Genomic DNA, 23016 nt, shown 5'->3' with positions numbered 1-23016 from the left:
CCTCCAAAACTTGAGCTCTCTACCCCTCTGCTGCACTGCCTTTCCTGCCGTGTGGTTGGCTTCCACGGGGTAAGGCCCACCACATGTTAGGATTTCACATCTGAAACAAAGCATGTACAGTTTCGCTGAAGGATACAGACTTACGGAACAGAAGCTCATCAACTGAGTCTCTCAGGATCACAATGGCAATGTCGCCCATGGCAGGGACACGGCAGTAAAATTCAGAACAGGGCAGTGGGAGGATTTTAGAATTCTCCATGAGTCTCAGACTTTCTGATCTCATAAAACAGTTCAATTTAAAAATAGAGATTGGGGAATTCCCTGGAGGTCCAGTGGTTAGGGCTGCAGTTTCACTGCTGAAGGCCCGGGTTTGATCCCTAGTTGAGGAACTAGGATCCTACAAGTCATGTGGCGAAGTCAAAAAAAATAAGAGATTAACGAAGCATTGCCAACTCTTTGTAGTTACTCTTGTTCTCATTAAATTTTCTGTTATTTGTTTTAACTTTCCTTTTGCTAAAGATTTGTTATTTATTTTTGGCTGTGCTGGGTCTTCTTTGCTGCATGCTGGCTTTCTCTCATTGCAGTGAGCAGGGGCTACTCTCTAGTTGCAGGGCTCAGGCTTCTCATTGCAGTGGCTTCTCTTGTTGTGGAGCACTGGCCCTAGAGTACACTGGCTTCAGTGGTTGCAGCACACAGGTTCTAGAGTGCTGACTCAGTAGTTACGGAGCACGGGCTTAGTTGCCCGGCAGCATGTGGGATCTTCCTGGGGCAGCGACTGAACCAGTGTCTCTTGAATTAGCAGGAAAATTCTTAACCACTGAACCATCATTACCAAAATCTTGGCTCCCTGTCCACCAATGCCAAATAGTAGGCTAGGGCCTCAAGGATTGTGCCCCCCTCTCTTGGGAATAAGGAGAGGTTTTTATATCCTCATGAAGGTTTGGATTTTTTTTTCTTTTGCAAAGCTTCAAAACGGTCACAGCTGGCATCAGACAACTCAGCAACCAGGTCTGGTGTCCCTGAAATGGTTAACCCCTGACCATCTTTCTGAGATGCAGAATGTTACCAGAGAATATAGGGGGAGAAGAATGCCACGTGAAGAGTATAATCTATTTGGAGTCAGAGAGTAGTTAATGAAGCTCTGTGAAGAAAAATCTAGCTGCAAGTGTTCGTCAGCAGTAACAGCTAAAAACTAACCAAGACTGTTTAACTCTTGCGGGTCTGCGTGGCTTTATTGTTGTTCAGTCGCTCAGTTGTGTCCAACTCTTTGCGACCCCATGGACTGCATCATGCCAGACTTCCCTGTCCTTCATTATCTCCCAGAGTTTGCTCAAACTCATGTCCATTGAGTCGATGATGCCATCCAACCATCTCATCCTCTGTCACCCCCTTCTCCTCCTGCCCTCAATCTTTCCCAGCATCAGGGTCTGTTTGGCTGGTATGTGCCAAAGGCTGTTCGCCAATTTCTGTTATGGTTCCATAGAATCATAAAATCTAAATAGAGGTTGGCAAAGAATCACTAACTCTTTTTGTGGTTAATCTTGTTCTCTTTAATATTTTTAATTTTTTATTAGTTTACTACAAAATAAATTCAGCTTTCTTTCAAACAAATAAACAACAACAGGAAAGAAAAGAAACTATGGCCCAAGTCCTGTTCAAGAGAAAGACTGTGTTTGGTATAGATGTGCCAGTGTTCTTTCATAGTCTCGTTAAATATAATAATGCAACTAGCATTAAGGTTGTCAATATAAACAAATGCAAACCAAAAAAAGAATCTTTTTTTTTCGGTGTGAGGCTATAACTCCTGGAGACAGTGAATGACAGGGAAGCCTGGACTGTTGCAGTTCATGGGGTCACAAAGAGCTGGACATGACTGAGCAACTGAGCAACAACAAAGATATCCCTGCAGGAGCACAGTTAGTTCTGTGAAGATCGCGCAGGTGCTATAGGCTAAATGTTAGTGCCCCCACCCCGCTCCCCCAGTTCATGTGTTGAAACCTAATCCCCAGTGTGATGCTTTTGGAGGTGGAATTTGGAGGAAGTGATTAGGACATGAGGTTGGAACCCTCATGAATGGGATCGTTGTTCAGTCTCTCAGTTGTGTGTCTGACTCATTGTGACCCCATGGACTTCAGCACTCCAGGCTTCCCTGTCCTTAACCATCTCCCAGATCTTGCTCAAACTCATGTCCATGGAGACGGTAATGCCATCTAGCCATCTCATCCTCTGTCGTCCCCTTCTCCTCCTGCCTTCAATCTTTCCCAGCATCAGGGTCTTTCTAATGAGTCACTTCTTCACATCAAGTGGCTAAAGTACTAGAGCTTCAGCTTCAGCATCAGTCTTTCCAATGAATATTCAGGCTTGATTTCCTTTAGGATGGACTGGTTGGATCTCCTTGCAGTCCAAGGGACTCTCAAGAATCTTCCCCAGCACCACAGTTAAACAGCATCAATTCTTCAGCACTCAGCCTTCTTTATGGTCCAACTCTCACATCCATACAGGAATACTGAAAAAAACCATAGATTTGACTAGATGGACCTTTGTTGACAAAGCAATGTCTCTGCTCCCATTCACATGAATGGGATTAGTGCCCTTATAAAAGACACCCCAGAGAGTTCCCACCCACTTCCATCCAGTGAGGACACCAAAAAGACTATGACTATTATACTATTATTTCATTAAAACAGGACATTAACACCAAAATAGTAAGGGCAAAATCTCACAACAAAGGATACTCCTTGAAACTGAATAATTTGGTACATATACACAATGGAATATTCAGTTCAGTTCAGTTGCTCAGTCGTGTCCAGCTCTTTGCAACCCCATGAATCTCAGCATGCCAGGCCTCCCTGTCCATCACCAACTCCCGGAGTTCTCTCAAACTCATGTCCATCGAGTCGGTGATGCCATCCAGCCATCTCATCCTCTGTTGTCCCCTTCTCCTCCTGCCCCCAATCCCTCCCAGCATCAGGGTCTTTTCCAATGAGTCAACTCTTTGCATGAGGTGGCCAAAGTATTGGAGTTTCAGCTTCAGCATCAATCTTTCCAATGAACACCCAGGACTGATCTCCTTTAGGATGGACTGGTTGGATCTCCTTGCAGTCCAAGGGACTCTCAAGAGTCTTCTCCAGTACCACAGTTCAAAAGCATCAATTCTTCGGTGCTCAGCTTTCTTCACAGTCCAGCTCTCACATCCATACATGACCACTGGAAAAACCATAGCCTTGACTAGACGGACCTTTGTTGGCAAAGTAATGTCTCTGCTTTTGAATATGCTGTCTAGGTCATAACTTGGTCGTAACATTCCGTCCAAGGAGTAAGCGTCTTTTAATTTCATGGCTGCAATCACCATCCGCAGTGATTATTTCATGGTTGCAATCACCATCTGCAGTGATTTTGGAGCCCAGAAAAATAAAGTCAGCCACTGTTTCCACTGTTTCCCCATCTATTTGCCATGAAGTGATGAGATGAGATGCCATGATCTTAGTTTTCTGAATGTTGAGATTTAAGCCAACTTTTTCACTCTCCACTTTCACTTTCATCAAGAGGCTTTTTAGTTCCTCTTCACTTTTTGCCATAAGGGTGGTATCTTCTGCATATCTGAGGTTATTGATATTTCTCTGAAAATCTTGATTCTAGCTTATGCTTCATCAGCCCAGCGTTTCTCATGATGTACTCTGCACTTAAGTTAAATAAGCAGGGTGATAATATACAGTTGGAACCAGTCTGTTGTTCCATGTCCAGTTCTAACTGTTGTTTCCTGACCTGCATACAGGTTTCTCAAGAGGCAGGTCAGGTGGTCTGGTATTCCCATCTCTTTCAGAATTTTCCACAGTCTGTTGTGATCCACACAGTCAAAGGCTTTGGCATAGTCAATAAAGCAGAAATAGATGTTTTTCTGGAACTCTCTTGCTTTTTCCATGATCCAGCGGATGTTGGCAATTTGATCTCTGGTTCCTCTGCCTTTTCTAAAACCAGCTTGAACATCTAGAAATTCATGGTTCACATATTGCTGAAGCCTGGCTTAGAGAATTTTAAGCATCACTTTACTAGCTTGTGAGATGAGTGCAATTGTGCAGTAGTTTGAGCATTCTTTGGCATTGCCTTTCTTTGGGATTGGAATGAAAACTGACCTTTTCCAGTCCTGTGGCCACTGCTGAATTTTCCAAATTTGCTGGCATATTGAGTGCAGCACTTTCACAGAATCATCTTTCAGGATTTGAAATAGCTCAACTGGAATTCCATCACCTCCACTAGCTTTGTTCGTAGTGATGTTTCCTAATGCCCACTTGACTTCACATTCCAGGATGTCTGGCTCTAGGTGAGTGATCACACCACTGTGATTATCTGGGTCGTGAAGATGTTTTTTGTACAGTTCTTCTGTGTACTCTTGCCACCTCTTCTTAATATCTTCTGCTTCTGTTGTGTCCCTACCATTTCTCTCCTTTATCGAGCCCATCTTTGCACGAAATGTTCCCTTGGTATCTCTAGTTTTCTTGAAGAGATCTCTAGTCTTTCCCATTCTATTGTTTTCCTCTATTTCTTTGCATTGATCGCTGAGGAAGCCTTTCTTAGCTCTCCTTGCTATTCTTTGGAACTCTGCAATCAAAGGGGTATATCTTTCCTTTTCTCCTTTGATTTTCATTTCCCTTCTTTTCACAGCTATTTGTAAGGCCTCCTCAGACAGCCATTTTGCATTTCTTTTCCATGGGGATGGTCTTGATTCCTGTCTCCTGTACAGTGTCATGAACCTCCATCCATAGTTCATCAGGCACTCTATCAGATCTAGTCCCTTAAATCTATTTCTCACTTCCACTATATAGTCATAAGGGATTTGATTTAGGTCATACCTGAATGGTCTAGTGGTTTTCTCCACTTTCTTCAATTTCAGTCTGAATTTGGCAATAAGAAGTTCATGATCTGAGCCACAGTCAGCTCCCAGTCTTGTTTTTGCTGACTGTATAGAGCTTCTCCATCTTTGGCTGCAAAGAATATAATATATAGTATAAAGAATATAATATAGTCTGATTTCAGTGTTGACCATCTGGTGATGTCCATGTGTAGTGTCTTCTCTTGTGTTGTTGGAAGAGGGTGTTTGCTATGACTAGTGTGTTCTCTTGGCAGAACTCTATTAGCCTTTGCCCTGCTTCATTCTGTATTCCAAGGCCAAATTTGCCTGTTACTCCAGGTGTTTCTTGACTTCCTACTTTTGCATTCCAGTCCCCTATAATGAAAAGGACATCCCCTATAATGAAAAGGACCAGGGAGATAGGGAGGGATAAGTTAGGAGTTTGAAAATAGCAGATATAAACAACTGTATATAAAATAAACAAGGTCCTACTGTATAGCACAGGAAACTAGTCAATATCTTATAATAACCTATAATGGAAATGAAGTGAAAGTTGCTCAGTCCTGTACAACTGTTTGTGACCCCATGGACTGTATAGTCCCTGGAATTCTCCAGGCCAGATTATTGGAGTGGGTAGCCTTTCCCTTCTCCAGGGTATCTTCCCAACCCAGGATCGAACCCAGGTCTCCCTCATTGCAGGCAGATTCTTTACCAGCTGAGCCACAAGGGAAGCCCGAGAATACTGGAGTGGGTAGCCTATCCCTTCACCAGCAGATCTTCCCAACCCAGGAATCGAACCAGAGTCTCCTGCATTGCAGGCAGATTCTTTACCAACTGAGCTACGAGGGAAGCCCCATGATGGAAAAGACTATGAAAAAGAATATGTATATGCATATATATATAACTAAATCACTTTGCTCTACACCAGAAACTAACAGAGGAGGAAGAGGTCAGAGAGCTGACTTGTGCTCTCCCCACCACGTGAGGATATACAAGGAGACGCCTGTAAACCAGGCAGAAGGCACTCAGCAGAGCCTGATCATGACCTTGGACTGCTAACCTCCAGAACTGAGAAACAGTTGATAAGCTCCCCAGTTTATGTTGTTGATAAGCTACCCAGTTTATGATGTTTCGATACTGCAGCCCAAGCTGATTAAGACAGCACATCCTTATCAAGCTTTTCTCTCCACTCTAAACCCCCCCTTCCAGGAGATGGCTTTGAGGGTGCCGGGGCTGAAACAACCTTTCTGCTTTGCCAGTTGCTGCTCCCCGTAAAGGAGACTGTGAGGCTGCAGGAGGAAGAAGGGGCTTGCTCCTTCCTGTCTGTCTCCTGTTCTAACATAGCCCAGTGACACCGCTTCATTCTAGCACAGCAGCAGCCTCCCCTGGTTTTGCAGTTCTTTCCAACTCCTGCACAACCAGCTTCATGGTAACCTCTTAAAGACATCAGCACCCTCTCCTTAGAGACCTGGGGCCCAGGTCTACTGTATAATTCCATTATATATAGATATTGTAACAGCTTTATTGACATATTCACATACTATACATTTCACTCATTTAAGTGTACAATTCAACGATTCTTAGAATACCCATGGATGTGTGTGACTATCACCACCATTGCAGGGGTTAATAGGCAGCCATCTGTTGCCCTGGCTAAGCCATGAGAAAATCACCATGGGAAATGATTAAAAGCAAAATACAGCAATGTAACATAACCCAAATAAAAGTAAACTGTGTTGATTGTTGGGGTCGTCATACCCTAAGGAAAAACAGTGTGTGGATCTTGGAACGCCGGGTCAGCACAAGTTCAGAACACTGTTTGTGCATACACTAAGATGTTTTCCCAAGGCATATGTGAGTCTATGACCTCCAGCTAGGTGATAGCCCTTGTACAAGAAAATAACAAAGATAGTTTAAAGTAATCGATAAAATAGGAGACGTGACTGGGGACATAGGAGGCTGACTTCATCCGGGAAACAGGAGGCTGACTTCATCGTAGCATAGCAGATATTTCTGCTTGCCAAGACACTAAATAAAAGTGATGTGGCTCCAAGGAACAGAGCTCTTGATCGAAGAGGTCTTGAGTCCCCTAGTCCCATCTTTCAAACTTTAATTCTGTCTCTAGTTTCTTTTCCCCAAACTGTGCATCGACCACTTCCAATCCCTACCTGCTGCTCTGGGTGCAGCTCACCGTTAACTTTAGAACATTTTCATCACCTCAGAGAGAAGCTTTGGGAAAGAAAACCACAGGTGTTGGTAAGGACGTGGAGACGCTGGAACCCTGCGCACTGCTAGTGGGAAGGTAAAATGATGCAGTCACTCTGGAAAACAGTCTGGTGCTTTCTCAAAAATTTTAAAGTAGAGTAACCATATGATCCAGAAATGCCACTTCTGGGTATATACAATAAAGAACTGAGGCTTCCCTGACGGCTCAGTGGTAAAGAATCCACCTGGCAATGCAGGAGACACGGGCTCAATCCCTGATCCGAGAAGATCTCACACGTCACAGAGTATCTAAACCTGTGTACCATGACTACTGAGCCTGTGTCCTAGAGCCTGGGAGCCACAAGTACTGAACCCACATGCGGCCAACTACTGAAGCCCTCACAGCCTAGAGCCCGTGCTCCGCAACAAGAGAAGCCACCACAATGAGAAGCCTGTGCATACAACTAGAGAGTAGCCCCTGCTCACCACGACTACAGGGAAGCCTGTGCAGCCAAAAGTAAATAAATAAATGAATACTTTTTAAAAAGGAATTGAAAGCAGGAACTCAGATATTTGAATATACATGCAGTAGCATTATTCATAATAGCCAAAAGAAGGAATCGACTCAGTGTCCATTGACAGGTGGGTAAACACAATATGGTGTACAGATAAAACAGAATACTATTCAGCCTTATGAGGAAAGAAATTCTGACGTGCTGCAATATGGATGAAACTTGAAAACATTATACTAAGTGAAATAAGCCAGACACAAGAGGACAAATACTGTATGAGTCCACTTACCTAAAGCACTTGCTGCTAAGTCGCTTCAGTCGTGTCCGACTCTGTGCCACCCCATAGACGGCAGCCCACCAGGCTCCCCCGTCCCTTGGATTCTCCAGGCAAGAACACTGGAGTGGGTTGCCATTTCCTTCTCCAATGCATGAAAGTGAAAACTGAAAGTGAAGTCGCTCAGTCGTGTCCGACCCTCAGCGACCCCATGGACTGCAGCCTACCAGGCTCCTCCGTCCATGGGATTTTCCAGGCAAGAGTACTGGAGTGGGGTGCCATTGCCTTCTCCGACCTAAAGCACTTGAAGTAGTCCAATTCATAGACACAGAAAGTAGGGGGCGGGAGTTGCCAGGAGCTGGGGTAGGGGGCAGTTAACTGGGTAGAGAGTTTCAGTTCAGAGTTTCAGTTTCACCCAGTACTGGAGTGGGGTGCCATTGCCTTCTCCACTAGTAACCACTAATCTATCTTATTTGTAGATTTCTCAGTTTGGGACTTCGCATGGATGGAATCATATAATATGTAGACTAATGTCACTGGCTTCTTTCACTCAGCATAATGTTTTCTCAGTTCATCGAAATCGTAGCATGTATCCATGCTTCATTCCTTTTTATGGCTGAATATCCTCTTATCTTCTCAGTTCAGTTGCTCAGTCGTGTCTGACTCTCTGCGACCCCATGAACTGCAGCACGCCAGGCCTCCCTGTCCATCACCATCTCCCAGAGTTCACTCAAACTCACGTCCATCGAGTCAGTGATGCCATCCAGCCATCTCATCCTCTGTCGTCCCCTTCTCCTCCTGCCCCCAATCCCTCCCAGCATCAGAGTCTTTTCCGGTGAGTCAACTCTTCACATGAGGTGGCCAAAGTACTGGAGTTTCAGCTTTAGCATCATTCCTTCCAAAGAACACCCAGGGCTGATCTCCTTCAAAGTGTTAATAATTAAGTCTCTTCTTTTCTTGGTTTCCTTCATCTTAGGAATGGGAAGCTGCTTCCTATAGTTGCTACCTCTGTGATCCCTTAGAGGTTTTTTTTTTTTTTTTAAAACCCATTTCCCTGGCGACTCAGTGGTAAAGAATCTGCCTGCAATACAGGAAATGTGGGTTCAATTTCTGGGTCGGGAAGATCCCCTGGAGAAGGAAATGGAAACCCACTCCAGTATTCTTGTCTGGGAAATCCTATGGAGAGAGGAGTCTGGCAGGCTACAGTCAATGGGGTCCCAAGAGTTGGACATGAATTAGTGACTAAAGAAGTTACTAGTTAATATCTTAATATGTAGGGTAACAATTACTTTATCTTAAATTCTTTTTGTTCAAATCACTGGTGTGATTTCTGTCTCCTGATCAAACCCTGATAGTCAAGCAAAATCAAAATAATTTGAACTCCTGGGCTATTCATGCAGCTGCTGGCATGAATAATAATGTTCCGTTTTCTTCCTTTGCTCTGTGTCCCACCCCCTTTTCTGATTAGGGTCATCTAGTTCTTATTATCTTCCACCCATCTGCAGCTCAAATTAATCAGGAAATAATATCTCCTCCTAACAAATTCCAGGAATGAAATGTTTAAAGAATGGCTCCTTCCAGCATGGAGTGGTTCTGCTTCTCCTGAACCAATCTGCAGTTAATTTTGCAGCCTTTGAGTCTGCAGGTAAATAGGACTGATTCTTTCTAATTTGAAGAACATAACTGGATGAAATCTTTCAAAGCATTCAGGCTTCAGAAGCCACTAATATACCTCATCTTACAAAAAGATTGCAAAGAAATATAGCAAACTATTGAATAATCTCTAGACCATGGGGTTGTAAGTGATTTTCATTTTCTTATTTATCCTTTTGCTTTCAAACTACCCATAAAAGCCAAGTCTAGCTTTGATAATGAGAAATTTCTAAATATTAAAAATTGACATCACTCATCCTCCAACCGGTGTTGAATACGGTGCTGGTTGCGTTGTAACTCCTTCTTGGGGGAATGACTGATTTTTCCAGGGGGAGACAAATTAAGGTGTTACCAGGGAAGCAGGCTAATTTAAGGCTCTTCAGGAAAAGGTGAGATCTAGTGTGTGTGGCAGGTCATGAATTTAAATACCTACTATACCCCGCTACTATGAGCCTTTGAGACAGAGACTGAGACCAACTGGCAGGCACATTTCTATTTTCAGGCCTCCTGCTTTATCAGTACGTACTCTCAGAAGCAGCTGTTTCCTCCCTCCCTTTCTCTCTTCCACATTTATTAGCACCTACCATACACAGAGCCCCGGTGGCTCAGACAGTAAAGAATCCGCCTGCAAAGCAGGAGACGTAAGAGACGAGGGTTCAGTCCCTAAGTGAGGAAGATCTCCTGGGGAGGGAAATGGCAACCCATCCCATTTTTCTTGCCTGGAGTATTCCATGGGCAGAAGAGCCTGGCAGGGGTCCATGGGGTCGCAAGAGTTGGACATGACTTAGCAACTAATACTTTCTCTTACTACTTACTTACCATATACTAGAACCAGATATTGTTATAGAACCTGAGTATGTATCAGTGAACAGACTACTTCCTGCCCCCATAGAACTGATATTCCAGTAATGTGTGCTTAGTCGCTCAGTTGTGTCTGACTTCTTGCGACCCTATGGACTATAGACGTCCAGGCTCCTCTGTCCATGGGATTCTCCAGGGAAAAATACTGGAATGGATTGCCATTTCCTCCTCCAGGGAATCTTCCCAACCCAGGGATCGAAGCTGCATCTCCTGTGTCTCCTGCATTGCAGGCACATTCTTCACCAACTGAACCACAGGGGAAGCCCCTTTAGTAATGAATTTAGGTCATTAAACCAGTAATGGCATAATTATTTTCTTAAATACCATTGTGACAGATGCCATGAAAAGTAGTATAGGGAACTGTGGGGTCATGCACAAGGTATATCAGCTGGGATTAGGTTCGGCTGCAACAGACAAACAGAGAAAGAATATTTCTCTCCCGGGTAAAGGCAGTCTGGATATAGGTAACCCAGGGCTGGTATGACAGCTCCAGGTCACAAGGGATCCAGGATCCTCATCTTTTGGATCCACCACCCCAGAATGTGGCTTCTATCTTCAAGGTTACTTCCCAGTCCAAAATGACTGCTGGAACCCCAGCTATCATATTCATATTTCAGGCTACAAAAAAAGTGCATAGGGTACTTCTCTGACCTAAGTCAGCTTCCTTTTGCCAGTATCTCACTGGGAAAAATTCATGCTTAGCTGCAAGGGAGGCAACACCAGTCCATCCTAAAGATCAGTCCTGGGTGTTCCTTGGAAGGACTGATGCTGAAGCTGAAACTCCAATACTTTGGCCACCTGATGCGAAGAGTTGACTCATTGGAAAAGACCCTGATGCCGGGAAAGATTGAGGGCAGGAGGAGAAGGGGATGACAGAAGATGAGATGGTTGGATGGCATTACCGACTCAATGGACATGGGTTTGGGTGGATCCTGGAGTTGGTGATGGACAGGGAGGCCTAGCGTGCTGGGGTTCATGGGGTCACAAAGAGTCGGACACGACTGAGCGACTAAACTGAACTGAATGTTTACTGAGCGATTGTAATGTGTCTGGCACTTTATAAAACAAGCCTGCAAACTTTCGTGGTGGTGCACTGATTGGAAGTCCGCCTGCCAGTTCAGGGGACATGGGTTTGATCGCTGGTCCAGGAAGATCTCACACGCCATGAGGCAACTGAGCTGGGACCCCGCCACTATTGAGCCTGTGTGTCCCAGGGCCTGCGTGCTGGGAGAAGAGGAGCCACTGCAATGAGAAGCTGGGCACTACCGCCAGGGAGCGCCCTCCCACCCCGTGCCACAGCTAGAGAAAGTCCACGTGCAGCAGCATAGGCCCAGCACAGCCCCAAATAAATTAATTTTAAAAAACAAGCCTGCAGTGCAGATACCATCACTGTCATTCAACAGATTGGAAAAGTGAGGTTCAGTGGGTTTTAAAAAACTGCTCGAAGATCATGCCACCAGTGATGGAGGAGCTGACTTCCCGAAGCCCACCAGCTTCGGAAGTACAGTGCTTTGAACTGTATTTTGCTGCCTTTCCACCAGCAACTGGAAAATGGAGAAGAAAGTTCCTCATACCTGTCATTGGCTATATTTAAAGAAAGGCTACCTTTGTTTTTTCTATTTAAAATGCGTAGGTGCTTCACAGTCACTGTAAAGAGCTGAGGCAGATCTGAATAAAAGCGGGAACTTTATTTGTTTTGTTCACTGCTATCTTCTCAGTGCCTAGAATGGTGCCTGGCAAATAGTGGAAATCCAGTAACTATGAATGTTCCCAGAGTGTTCTTTTGTATCCCTTCCCAATCAATCTCTAGCCTTCAGCCCATCCACCATCCTGATGCTGATCACCATAGTCTGGCCTTCTGTTTAAGTTCATATGCATACATATTGTACATCTATAACTCTTTGATGTCTGCCTTCGTTTGGCCCAACAATTGTTCTGAGATTTATTTATGTTGTTACGTGTCTCAGTAGTTTATACTTTTTACGGCTGCGTAGTATTCCATTGTTTGAATACACCATAGTTTGTTTATCCATTTTTCTTTTCATGGACATTTAGACTATTCCAAGTTTGGAGGTATTATGAATAAAGATGGTAAGAAAAGAACATATATCTAAAAGTGGAATTTCTGTATCACAGGGTAGGTGTACATTTAGCTTAAAAAACTGGCAACGTTTCCAAAAATTGGTTGTCTCCTTTTACATTCCACCAGCAACACTAGAGTGTGGGATGGAGATCTTTTACCATTTCCATTAATTCCAGAGCACAAACCAATAAGAACTTTTTAAAGTTATGAGTTTTAAGTCTACTTAAATAAGAATAACCAAGTCTGAAATAAAATGATCTGTCTGGAAATTCCCCTCCAAGGCAAGAGAAGAGATACTCAGGATCTGACGGGTTCTGTTTGAATTTTTCAGGACAGAAAAATGCTTATCAACCTTGGCCCAGGTTTCAATGGACTGAGTCACAAGGGATCAATTTCTCTCATGTTTTTCTCTGCCTGTAACTCAAACCTCACAGTGATGCAGAGGAGAGGGAGTGACTGTTAGAAATGTAAAACCATGTGAAGTTCATTCATAACAAGCACTTATCACACATTGGGGGCACAGTGGTAAGAGGAAAAATGTGGAAGATTCCATCCTTGCTCTCAAGTTACCAACAACCTAGTTGATGTCTACAAGATGGCACCTCTTCCCCTGCTCACCATGTAAAGACTGAGGTTGTTTTGGATTCTGCTCTTTGCCCTTTCTGTGTTTTTTCCCACCTGCTCCTCCTGGGTCATCTCACGTGAGTCAATAATTTCAACTACCCAGCACACCTCCTTCCAAAATCACTGCCCTTCATCTGAGCCCACTCCTAGGCTCCAGATCTGTGCCTTCTAGCTGCTTCCATCTCTATTGCTGATAACTTGCATTAATTCATCAGGAAATTTTGTTAACTTTGCCTTTAAATATCACCAGGAACATACTATTTTTTACCACTTCCTTGTCCAAGCCACCATCATTTCTGGTCTGCCTTATTGTAATAACACCACCAAACCAGTATTGCCATCTTATCATTGTTGCCTGATCTTTACTCATTTCCCTTTCTTTGGGTAATAAAAACTTGAATTATCTTTGGTGAGTGTAACCGTCAAAGTTCCAGCAGAAGGTTAATCTGAGCTGAGTTTGGTAAAGGGTGTGTACAAATGTGTGGGCAGGGTTAAGGGAAACAGGAAGAAATGATGGGATGAAACCCCAAGACTGCCAGCAGAAGGGAGCTATTAATACCACCACTTCTAGGAGAAGAGAAGGGAGAATCTACCAGAACCAGGAGCGAGAGCTGTGTGAAGGGCGGCACACGACAGAAGACTCAGTAGAGGTATGTAGCCAACCTGCAATGACTCAGAAGGGCAAGTCCTGTACAATAATACTCTTACTTCATCCTCCTCAACTCTCTGAGTTCTTCCAATGTCTTTTATGGATAAATCCAACGATAAGCCAGAGTATAAGGGACCCATTGAAGCAGTGTATGTAGGTCACCTCCAGAGACACAAATTAGGAAGAAAAAACGTAGAGTAGATAAAGGAACCCCAAAAATTTTTTTGGTCACAGAGAAAGTCCCCTTTCCCCAGTTCTCAGAGATTTAAGAGCTGCTGATCACACCTTAAGGGCTTCCCAGTGGCTCAGTGGTAAAGAATCCACCTGCCAATGCAGGAGACATGAGTTCCATCGTGGGTCAGGAAGATTCCCTGGAGGAGGAAATGGCAATCCACTCCATATTCTTGCTTGGAGAATCCCATGGACAGAGGAGCCTGGTGGGTTACAGTTCATAGGGTTGCAAAGAGTCAGACATTACTGAGTGACTGAGCACACACACGTGCACACACGACCACATCTTAGCTCTAGAGGTTAGCACATGACCCAGATCTGGGCTGTCAGAGTATTCAATCCCCCTTCTGAAGAGAGTGGCTTAATGATGTACAAGAAACCCAAGTTAGATCAACAAAATGCAGTTGTGGGACTTTCACTGATAGCATGGAGGGAAAAAAACCTCTCTGCTGTTAAGGATATGGTTTGAAGTTGTTAGCAGTCATTCTGCCATCTTCTGAGGAAAGACAGCCTGAGAATGAAGTCAACACAAAGGAAAATGGAGTCAAGAAATGGAGATCAAATTCTGATGTCATACTTTTAAACCCCCAGATCCAGCCATGCCTGAAGCCCACATTTCTGAGTTACATGAGTTAATGAATTCCATTTATTGTTTAATCCAATTTGAGTGGCTTATTACATGCAAAAAAACTTTTGACTAATATTTAATACTTATCCCAGAGACCAATGCAAAGACATACCTTTATATCTCTAAATATGCCACTATTTCTAGGGAATGTCCTTTTCCATATTCTCCACCTAGGAAACTCCTCCTCAAATAACTTCTTAATGCAAAGTCTTTCCTCAGTTTTCCGGTAGAACTGCTTTCGTCTTCCTCTGCATTGTCAGCACTTCGCAAATGTCTCTATTTGTATATATAAAACTGTGTTGTGGTTAGTTGTTTGCTTATTGGTCTCCCCTCCCTGTGAACTCCTGAAGATTTGTATAAGCCTAGTACCCAGCACAAGGCCTAATATCTCAGGGAAACCCTGAGTCGAACAAGGCTAAATCAGTCTCTTTTAGCTTTGACTAGACGGACCAAGAGGTCCATCTCAAGGCTATGGTTTTTCCAGTAGTCATGTATGGACTTGAGAGTTGGATCATAAAGAAGGCTGAGTGCTGAAGAACTGATGTCTTCAAACTGTGGTGCTGGGGAAGACTCTTGAGAGTCCCTTGGACATCAAGGAGATCAAACCAGTCAATCCTAAAGGAAATTAACCCTGAATATTCATTGGAAGGACTGATGCTGAAGCTGAAGTTCCAATACTCTGGCCACCTGATGTGAAGAACCGACTCATTGGAAAAGACCCTGATGCTGGGAAAGATCGAAGGCAGGCAGAGAAGGGGACAACAGAGGATGAGATGGTTGGATGGCATCACTGACTCAATGGACGTGAACTTGAGCAAGCTCTGGGAGCTGGTAAAGGACATGGAAACTTGGATTGCTACAGTCTGGGGGTCTCAAAGAGCTGGACACGACTGAATGACTGAACAACAATAAACCAGTCTTTTTACTTTAGGATCTCTCAGAGCCATTTCTGTGGTAAGATGCATTAATGGATCCCCATGCAGGGGTACAGAATGCAGCAGTTTCCAAATTCATTTTAAACTAAAAACTCAATTTTTGTTGAAGTTGCTGTGTTCGAGAAATTTAGAGAAGAAAAACTGCAGTTCTTAGGGGGACTGTAACAGATGAAGTGGCTCTTGGTAGATGTTTTTTAAGCGTATAAAGGCGAGAACTTGGTAGGGGGTAGAAGGCAGCAGGGTTGGAAGCAGTAGAAACATCAGAAGCAATGAACAGGAAGCCAGAGGGGTGATCCCCTGGACATATCTCTGTGATAGTGCCAGGTCAATTGTTAAGAGTGACTGGGACCATAATGCAACCTGTTTCCTTAGTTTAAATCTAACAGATTACACATATTCTACACATACTATTTTTTAATTTTTATTTTGTTTTCATTGGAATATAGTTGTCTCACACTGCTGTGTCAGCCTCTGCTGTACAGTAAAGTGAATCAGCCATAACTATTCATATATCCCCTCTTTTTTGGATATCCTTCCCAGTTTAGGTCACCACAGAGTACCTAATAGAGTTCCCTGTGCTACGTAGTAGGTTTTCATTCAGTTCAGTTCAGTCGCTCAGTGGTGTCCGACTCTTTGCGACCCCATGGACTGCAGCACGCCAAGCTTCCCTGTCCATCACCAACTCCCGGAGCTTGCTCAAACTCATGTCCATTGAGTCCGTGATGCCATCCAACCATCTCATCCTCTGTTCCCTTCTCCTCCTGCCTTCTATCTTTCCCAGCACCAGGCTCTTTTCCAATGAGTTGGCTCTTTTCATCAGATGATCAACATATTGGAGCTTCAGCTTCACAGTCCTTCCAGTGAATATTCAGGGTTGATTTCCTTTAGGATTAACTGGTTTGATCTCCTTGCAGTTCAAGGGGAAGAGTATATATATAAATACACAATAGATCTTTTTCTCTTTCTGACTTAGTTCATTCTGTATGCGTCTCTGGGTCCATGTATTCTACACACCTTAAACCTTCCGTCCCCTGAACCCAGAGGCTAAGTGCCTAACAGCAGGGCTTCCTTGATTTTGACCCTCAATTTGCTTCACTTTGCCTCAAAGGCGGCTATGTGTGAGAGATCAGAAACTGGTTTTCTTCTAATTTCACATCCTTCAGATAAATTCCCTTCTTGTTCTGTGCCACTGTTTACCTCTCTGTGAACTAAGAGAAGGAGACACAGGCTGCCTGCAAGGCTTGGCTCAGATGCCTGGGGGGAGGAGGGGGAGATTTTTTTTTAATAACCTGCCAAAGGAAACCTCAGTCCTAAGACTGTAACTTTGGACAGCTTATTGAACAGCTTAGGCCTTTGGTCTTTCTATTTGTAAAATAAACATAATTATGCCCCACTGTTTCCAGAGAATTCAGGGAGAATCAAGAAAGACTGTGCCATGAAAAGTGTTTTGCAAACAAGAAATAAAATATTAGAAATATAAATATTATTAGTATTGTACATACGATGGAGAGAAGGAAGGGGAGAGTGGAGAGGAAAGGCAGGTGAGAAGGCGCCAGAATTCCACCTTGGCTCAGAGCCCAGAATAAGGCACAGCACTCCGATGCAACCTATATCTCAGCCACGCACATAACTAGCTGTCTCTCCATGGGCAATTAAGCCCCTGGAAGCCCATCTCGTCTATAAAAGGAGGATAACAATGTTCGGTTCGTTGCTTGCGAGGTTACGTGAGGTAAATCCTGCAAAGCACGCGGTGCAGTGTACATAGTAATTGGCTCGCAGTAAATGTTCGTAATATTCCTACTAATTATTCTTGCCATCGACATAATGGGGCCAAACAGGAAAAAAAAAAAAAAGAGATAGAGAGATAAGCTATTTTTGGTCACGATGCAAGACGCAAATATCGCCTAAGGTCCAGCCGTCGGGGGAACCTGAACACCACGCACCCAGCATGACAGCCCGACCCCCAAGCTCTCCGCGGAAGAGAAAACCCGGGGATGCCAGCCAAGTGCGCACGGCTGCGCCCCGCCCACACGGCCGCGCCCCGCCCACACGGCCGCACGCGAGGGGCGTGGCCGCTTCCTGTCGGCGTCGGGGCCCGGCGCGCCCCTGCCGGGCGGCAGACCTCGAGCGCCTGCGCCGAGCGCGCTCGCCAGAGGCGGAGTTGAGCCGCGCGGGGCCGGGTGCGCGCGCCCAACGCCAACCGCCCAGCTCGCCCAGTCGCGGCTCGCGCCCTGCGCCCAGGGAGTAGCTCGCGCCGGGGCCGAGGGCGTGGCGGCCCGGCAAGCGGCGCCGCACAGATTCAGCCGCGGCCACCTCCCGCCGTCTCCCCAGAGGCCCAGCCCCTTTGCGACCCCGAGCTCCCGCGTAGCCCGTCTGGCAGCCCCGGCCTCTCCTTCCCTTACCTGCCTGCCTGCTGCGGCGACCACGCGCGCAGGTGAGTCTCCGCTTCGCCAAGTGGGGCCCGCGCCCGCGTCTCCGAGCAGGCTCTGCACCCGGCTCTGGGGAGGATTGGGGTGCACTGGGTGTGGAAAGTTACAAAAAAAAAAAAAGAAAGAAACAGTCCGCCTGTGCCCTGGAGAGGTGGGCGCTCCTGTGCGCCAGACCCCAGAGATGCTGCGCCTTTGCCTCCGGGGTCCAGCCCTTCTCGCGCCCAGGGTGTTCTCTGACAGCTCTGGGGTGGTGTATTTGCAGAACACAACCAATAGAAAGGGTCTGTCTCCCAACAGCTGTTTGACCTTTTGAAAAGCTGACAGGTCCAACCTGCTCCTGAACGCAGAAGGGGGGCAGGTGGTAAAACGGGGCGACCAGAAGGTGGAAGCCCATCTTTGTTGTTGCTCTCCTTTCTCAGTGATGCGTGGGTAACCATCGCATTACCTGTTGGATAACTTCTTGAAACTTGTCTGTCTGCTTCCTTCTGCTGCCTGGGCCAGTAGAGCAGTAGTGGTCTGTTTTCAGCTTGCTTGTCTCAGCTTCCGTGCAAAATCTGATCATCTCCTTCAGGAGATTAGGAGTCTAGTTCAGGTCCTTGTTGCAGATACTAACAGTTATTTAACGTGACGCTTTACTGCAGTGCTCAAAAGTATTAACTCCCTCTTATTGAAAGTTACCTGTTGTTGTTTAGTCTCTAAATCGTGTCCGACTCTTTGCGACCCGATGGACTGTAGCCCACCAGGCTCCTCTGCCCATGGGATTCTCCAGGCAAGAATACTGGAGTGGGTTGCCATTTTCTTCTCCAGGGGATCTTCCCGACCCTGGGATGGAACCCACGTCTCCAGCATTGGCAGGCGGATTCTTTACCGCTGAGCCACCGCGGAAGCCTGGAAGTCTCTGCATTTCATAGAGTTTCACATGTACTATTTGATAATCGATTGAGGGATTCCCTGGTAAAGAATCCGCCTGCCGGTGCAGGAGACTCGGGAGACGCAGGTTCGATCCCTGAGTCGGGAAGATCCCCTGGAGGAGGAAATGGCAACCCACTCCAGTAATCTTGCCTGGAAAGTCCCATGGTCAGAGGAGCCTGGCGGGTTACAGTCCATGGGCTCACAAAGAGTCAGAACCGTTGGAAAACACACGCATGACTCATTGTAGCTGTGATTACATAGGATTTAAAATGATTAATTTTAAGACTGTTTCATTAGTTGTGGTTCAAAATACTAAATTATAAAACACAAAATATTGAGACTCAGAATATAGATGTTTGTGTATCACCCGACGGTCGTGCTTTTTGGTGGCGATTTTGTACTGGTTTTCTAGAAATGGACATTTGATGCAGGAAGACAGTGAAAGGCTTGAAAACTCAGGTCCCCTTCTTTAGCCACTCTGTCAGCTTTATGTTTTACTGGGTTAGCAAAACTTCTTTCTTAGAGTGGGAAGAGATCTCAGTGCTTTTGGAGAAGGCAAGATTTTTTTTCCACTATTGAATTACAACATTTGTAAAACTTTTAAACATGTGCATGTTACAAGTGAGTACAGATTTTGTATGGGGCCGGAGGATATAGTGGTTGAAAGACTTCAGCAAAGCATCATGAAAAATAGGGTGATTTGGAAATCCATTAGACTGAAGTCTGTGAAATAATGGGAGCTCTAAAGTTCAATGCCATTTATTATTTAGACCCAGAGAACTACAGGAGGTGAAGGTCAGACAGACAGTGGATCTCCACTTTTCCCCTCGAATGTAAAGGTTATAGTGAGGGGAAATGAATTATATGCTGTGAAAGAAATAGCATCAGTCCTTATATCTGTACTTCAGTTATTCTTTAAAACCAGTTATCTTCGTTTGTTCTGCCAGTTGGTTATTCTTACTTCTCTCTCCCACTGGAAAGTACTTCACTGCATTGCAGTAATTATAACAGGACCCTTTCTGAATTACATATGAAAAGCGGGCACAGGTCATTGAAACATACAAAATTCAAAAATCTAATTTTCACCTTTACTATGGCACCGGTTTTTTTCCTCACCACAACTACTAGAAAGGAGTAAGATTTTCTGCCTGTAAGCAGTGAATGGGGAGGAAGTGAAAGATAACAGCTTTGCAGGATAGCTATTGAAACCCTCACACTGACAATCCAGAGGGTTCTTTTTTTGGAGGAAAAAAAAAAGGAATTAAACTTATAATATGGAAATTTTAAAAAGGTATCTAGTAGTTCAACATCATCTCTGATTATTTTCCTCATTTTATATTGAGAGGAAAAATGTAACTCAAAAAGCCAGATGACTTTTCCCAGGTTATTCAGCAGGGCACTTGTGGAGCTGGAAATGAGGTATTTGTTTGCTTCCAGTATTGATTGATCACATCAGAAAATAATAAATTGCATCTAGCTAAGGTATGTTAAACATTCACCAAGCTGAGAAGCATACTGTTTTGAAAAATTATTATTATTATTTAATCCTGAAAGAGGAATTTACCTTTTCCTGATCAGAATTTAAAATGCAAAGTCAGATTCACGTGCTTGACATTTTCCCTTGATGATTACTTTTGTCACAAGGCTTGTATCCGAGCAGATGGTCATGCTACTTGGAGTTTTCCACTCATTTGATATTTCCATGAGGAAACAATTTGCCAGAAGCCAGCCACAGCTACAGTTGTGCTGCAGATGATGCTAAACCCTGATTACCACAGACTTTTGCTTATAAAAGCTGATGGATATTGGTCTAGCCCTTTCCGATCCATATTTCCCTGAGTTAGGAAATTGAGGGACACCTTAGTCTTGTAGGAGTTGCAGTGGAGCAGAGTTAACAGACTCCAGTAATATCAACATTGAAGCAGTGTACTTCTGTAAATTTTTTTCTTAATAAAATCAAGCTATTTCTTAAGTACCAGCTGAAATAACTTATGATTTCTTTACAGATGTGCTAAGATTGTTTTTCCCACTGGTTGATTCTGATCATATCTCTGTTCACATCTAGCTGCATTTGTGATATCAGAAAATTATGAAATGGTTGACAATGTTGATTTAAGCTATATCCAAAAAAAAAAATCTCACAGCAGGCCTTCAGCAAGAGAACCATCAGGTGAAAGATGATGTCTCTAATACTGCATGCACTGAATTACAACATAAAGTTCTTTGAGGTCCTTGAAAAGTGCACCGTGGACTTTTTCAGCTAGCTCTCTGTTTTTAAATGTTTACATGATTTCATATTGGAACTATATCACCACACCAGTGGTTGCTCTGGAGCTGGTTTTATTGATAGCTGCCACTGAACAGTTTTCTTGAAATGATTCAAAGTGTTAGTTTTGTTTTTGTAGCTTTATTTTTGTGTCCTTTTTGCTCCCTGGCATTAGATCATTTGGGTGTGTATTTTTCTCATTTTGTAATTTTAATATCAGTTCCATCAAAATTTCTGATATTATTGGGATCCTTTCCACCCAAAAATACGTTGGCATAGATTATGCCTATGTAAAAATAATTGATTATTGAGCACCAACTGTATGCAAAGCATCATTCTGAGCACCCAGCATGTATTCTCTGATTTAGTGCTTCTAATATCCTTATTGGATAAGGATTTATTACCCCCATTTTATAGTTGAGGAAACAGAAAAGGAGGCGAACTAACGTGCCTGACATTGAGTCCTGGGGGCAGGCTTCCCGGGTGGTGCAGTGGTAAAGATTCCACCTGCCAGGGGAGGACGCAGGAGGCGTGCGTTCCATCCCTGGGTCAGGAGTACTCGGGGCAGGAGACAGAGTTTAAATCTAGAAAATTCTGATTATTGAGCCCGAATTTTCCTGAGATATGTATTTAAAGATTGTTCAGATTTATTTGTAGTTACTATGGGATTTCATTAATCCATCCTTTTAAACGGTATCAAATATACACTAATGTATAAGTGAAGAAAATGTAGCAATACTATAAAGATTATTGAAATAATGTTTGATGAAAGGCAAATAATTTAACAATTATCTAAAAAAACTGAAGGGGAAATACCTATAAAATAACCTATGTAAGTTATAGCGGATAACTGGCAAAACTTGAAAATAGACTCTGATTTCAATAACAGTGTTATATCATTGTTAAAGTACTTGGTTTGATAATTGAACTGTGGATTATACAAGAAAATGATCTTGTTCTTATACAGTGAAGTATTTGAGAGTGAAAGGAGCAATACTGTCTTAATCTCAATGGTTCCAGGGAAAAACGTGTATATAAAAAAATGAGGGAATGATTTTTTAAATGGGCCAAAATGTTAAGTAGTTGGTAACTCTTAGAAAAGGGTATACAGGAATTTCTCGTACTGTTCTTATAGTTTTTCTGTTTGAAATTATATCAAAAGAAAAAGTTGCCCTGAAATGAAGGTAGAAAACAGGAAATGAAGGTGTAACATTCTAAGAATTTTTTTTTTAAGTCAGCTGAAGGATTGTTTCTTGTGCTCTGATTTTTTTTTTTTTATTCTTCTTTTTGGAGGTTGGAAGAAGGTACTTGAGACCAATAGAAAATCTTACCAAACATAGCTTGACTTTCTCAAATTTTAAAATCCAGCCATTTGGAGCTCCCTGACTCTCCAACCAGGCCCAGTGTTTTCCTTGCCTCCTCTTAATGGGGCGGGGAATAAAGCATTAGTGTCTCTTAAAAGATAAGATAAAAAGACCACCCACTTGTAGTCACACTGAAAGTTAAATTGCCTAAAACCTTCACTACCATGCTAATATTGACTAATTTTTTAATTTTTATCTATTTTTGTCTGCACTGGGCTCTCGTTGCTGCGCACGGGCTTTCTCTGGCTGTGGGGTGTGGGTTTCTCATTGTGGTGGCTTCTGTAGCTGGGGAGCTCCGCTCTAGAGTGCAGCTCAGCAGTTGTGGCGCCCGAGGTCAGCTGCCCTGCGGCGTGTGGAGTCTTCATGGACCAGGGATCTAAACGGTGTCTCCTGCAATGGATTCTTAACCACCGGACCACCAGGGAAGCCCTAAACTTGACTAATTTCTATGTCAGAACTCTGCAACCCTGCTTTCAAGGCAGCCCGGCCCCAACCCACCTTTCTGACTTTGTCTCCCGCCATCCCCACCAAACGTGGTCCG

The 23016-nt window shown here is 44.0% G+C and overlaps 1 protein-coding gene across 1 annotated transcript in view; it reads left to right on the top strand.

The window, feature by feature from the left end:
• The first annotated feature begins 17648 nt into the window (after positions 1-17648).
• The window catches only part of RCAN3 (RCAN family member 3), a 42169-nt gene continuing 36801 nt past the window's right edge, over positions 17649-23016 (top strand). Inside the window, exon 1 of the mRNA XM_027520267.1 lies at positions 17649-17938. The gene's annotated coding sequence lies outside the window, so the exon portion shown is untranslated. The remainder of the gene's footprint in view (positions 17939-23016) is intronic.

This window comes from Bos indicus x Bos taurus, chromosome 2 (genome assembly GCF_003369695.1).
Source record: "Bos indicus x Bos taurus breed Angus x Brahman F1 hybrid chromosome 2, Bos_hybrid_MaternalHap_v2.0, whole genome shotgun sequence".
In the NCBI taxonomy this organism is placed as follows: Eukaryota; Metazoa; Chordata; class Mammalia; order Artiodactyla; family Bovidae; genus Bos; species Bos indicus x Bos taurus.
The sequence above is the reverse complement of the archived record's forward strand: the minus strand, read 5'-3'. Positions and strand labels throughout refer to the sequence as shown.